Genomic DNA, 3193 nt, shown 5'->3' with positions numbered 1-3193 from the left:
GCAGATATCTCTGCGCGGCCTGCACGGCGCCCCCGATCCTCGTCAGATGGACTCGTGTTGGCCACATCACCGACATCATGCAGCACAAGGGGGCGTGGACGGCGGCCGTGTCTGTGACTCTGCGCCAGTATTTCTACTATAAAAGCATCGTTTCAAGCCTCAAGGTCTTCACTTGGCAGCAGTGACGAGATTTCCTCACTTCGTCTGAGCAATTCTCTACTTTTTGCTGCAGATATCTCTGCGCGGCCTGCACGGCGCACCCGAACCTCGTCAGTTGGACACGTGTTGGCCACATCACCGACATCGTGCAGCACAAGGGGGCGTGGACGGCGGCCGCGTCTGTGACTCTGCGCCAGTATTTCTACTATAAAAGCATCGTTTCAAGCCTCAAGGTCTTCACTTGGCAGCAGAGACGAGCTTCGCTCATTTCGTCTGAGCCATTCTATACTCTTTGCTGCAGATATCTCTGCGCGGCCTGCACGGCGCCCCCGATCCTCGTCAGTTGGACTCGTGTTGGCCACATCACCGACATCGTGCAGCACAAGGGGGCGTGGACGGCGGCCGTGTCTGTGACTCTGCGCCAGTATTTCTACTATAAAAGCATCGTTTCAAGCCTCAAGGTCTTCACTTGGCAGCAGTGACGAGATTTCCTCACTTCGTCTGAGCAATTCTCTACTTTTTGCTGCAGATATCTCTGCGCGGCCTGCACGGCGCACCCGAACCTCGTCAGTTGGACACGTGTTGGCCACATCACCGACATCGTGCAGCACAAGGGGGCGTGGACGGCGGCCGCGTCTGTGATTCTGGGCCAGTATTTCTACTATAAAAGCATCGTTTCAAGCCTCAAGGTCTTCACTTGGCAGCAGTGACGAGCTTCGCTCACTTCGTCTGAGGCATTGCCTACTTTTTGCTGCAGATATCTCTGGGCGGGCATCACGGCGTACCCGATCCTCGTCAGTTGGACTCGTGTTCGCCACATCACCGACATCGTGCAGCACAAGGGGGCGTGGACGGCGGCCGCGTCTGTGATTCTGGGCCAGTATTTCTACTATAAAAGCATCGTTTCAAGCCTCAAGGTCTTCACTTGGCAGCAGTGACGAGATTTCCTCACTTCGTCTGAGCAATTCTCTACTTTTTGCTGCAGATATCTCTGCGCGGCCTGCACGGCGCACCCGAACCTCGTCAGTTGGACACGTGTTGGCCACATCACCGACATCGTGCAGCACAATGGGGCGTGGACGGCGGCCGCGTCTGTGACTCTGCGCCAGTATTTCTACTATAAAAGCATCGTTTCAAGCCTCAAGGTCTTCACTTGGCAGCAGTGACGAGCTTCTCTCACTTCGTCTGAGCCGTTCTCTACTTTTTGCTGCAGATATCACTGCGCGGCCTGCACGGCGCACCCGGTCCTCCTCAGTTGGACACGTGTTGGCCACATCACCGACATCGTGCAGCACAAGGGGGCGTGGACGGCGGCCGCGTCTGTGACTCTGCGCCAGTATTTCTACTATAAAAGCATCGTTTCAAGCGTCAAGATCTTCACTTGGCAGCAGTGACGAGCTTCGCTCAGTTCGTCTGAGCCACTCTCTACTTTTTGCTGCATATATCTCTGCGCGGCCTGCACGGCGCACCCGATCCTCGTCAGTTGGACTCGTGTTGGCCACATCACCGACATCGTGCAGCACAAGGGGGCGTTGACGGCGGTCGCGTCTGTGATTCTGCGCCAGTATTTCTACTATAAGAGCATCGTTTCAAGCCTCCAGGTCTTCACTTGGCAGCAGTGACGAGCTTCGCTCACTTCGTCTGAGCCATTGCCTACTTTTTGCTGCAGATATCTGTGCACGGCCTGACCGGCGCACCCGATCCTCGTCAGTTCGACACGTGTTGGCCACTTCACCGACATCGTGCAGCACAAGGGGGCGTAGACGGCGGCCGCGTCTGTGATTCTGCGCCAGTATTTCTACTATAAAGCATCGTTTCAAGCCTCAAGGTCTTCACTTGGCAGCAGAGACGAGCTTCGCTCATTTCGTCTGAGCCATTCTATACTCTTTGCTGCAGATATCTCTGCGCGGCCTGCACGGCGCCCCCGATCCTCGTCAGTTGGACACGTGTTGGCCACATCACCGACATCGTGCAGCACAATGGGGCGAGGACGGCGGCCGCGTCTGTGACTCTGCGCCAGTATTTCTACTATAAAAGCATCGTTTCAAGCGTCAAGATCTTCACTTGGCAGCAGTGACGAGCTTCGCTCACTTCGTCTGAGCCATTGCCTACTTTTTGCTGCAGATATCTCTGGGCGGGCATCACGGCGCACCCGATCCTCGTCAGTTGGACTCGTGTTCGCCACATCACCGACATCGTGCAGCACAAGGGGGCGTGGACGGCGGCCGCGTCTGTGACTCTGCGCCAGTATTTCTACTATAAAAGCATCGTTTCAAGCGTCAAGATCTTCACTTGGCAGCAGTGACGAGCTTCGCTCACTTCGTCTGAGGCATTGCCTACTTTTTGCTGCAGATATCTCTGGGCGGGCATCACGGCGCCCCCGATCCTCGTCAGATGGACTCGTGTTGGCCACATCACCGACATCGTGCAGCACAAGGGGGCGTGGACGGCGGCCGTGTCTGTGACTCTGCGCCAGTATTTCTACTATAAAAGCATCGTTTCAAGCCTCAAGGTCTTTACTTGGCAGCAGTGACGAGATTTCCTCACTTCGTCTGAGCAATTCTCTACTTTTTTGCTGCAGATATCTCTGCGCGGCCTGCACGGCGCACCCGAACCTCGTCAGTTGGACACGTGTTGGCCACATCACCGACATCGTGCAGCACAAGGGGGCGTTGACGGCGGCCGCGTCTGTGATTCTGCGCCAGTATTTCTACTATAAAAGCATCATTTGAAGCCTCAAGGTCTTCACTTGGCAGCAGTGACGAGCTTCGCTCACTTCGTCTGAGCCATTCTCTACTTTTTGCTGCAGATATCTCTGCGCGGCCTGCACGGCGCCCCCGATCCTCGTCAGATGGACTCGTGTTGGCCACATCACCGACATCGTGCAGCACAAGGGGGCGTGGACGGCGGCCGTGTCTGTGACTCTGCGCCAGTATTTCTACTATAAAGCATCGTTTCAAGCCTCAAGGTCTTCACTTGGCAGCAGTGACGAGATTTCCTCACTTCGTCTGAGCAATTCTCTACTTTTTGCTGC

The sequence above is a fragment of the Dermacentor silvarum genome, chromosome 6, assembly GCF_013339745.2.
Source record: "Dermacentor silvarum isolate Dsil-2018 chromosome 6, BIME_Dsil_1.4, whole genome shotgun sequence".
Lineage (NCBI taxonomy): Eukaryota > Metazoa > Arthropoda > Arachnida > Ixodida > Ixodidae > Dermacentor > Dermacentor silvarum.
This window is presented reverse-complemented; position numbering follows the sequence as displayed.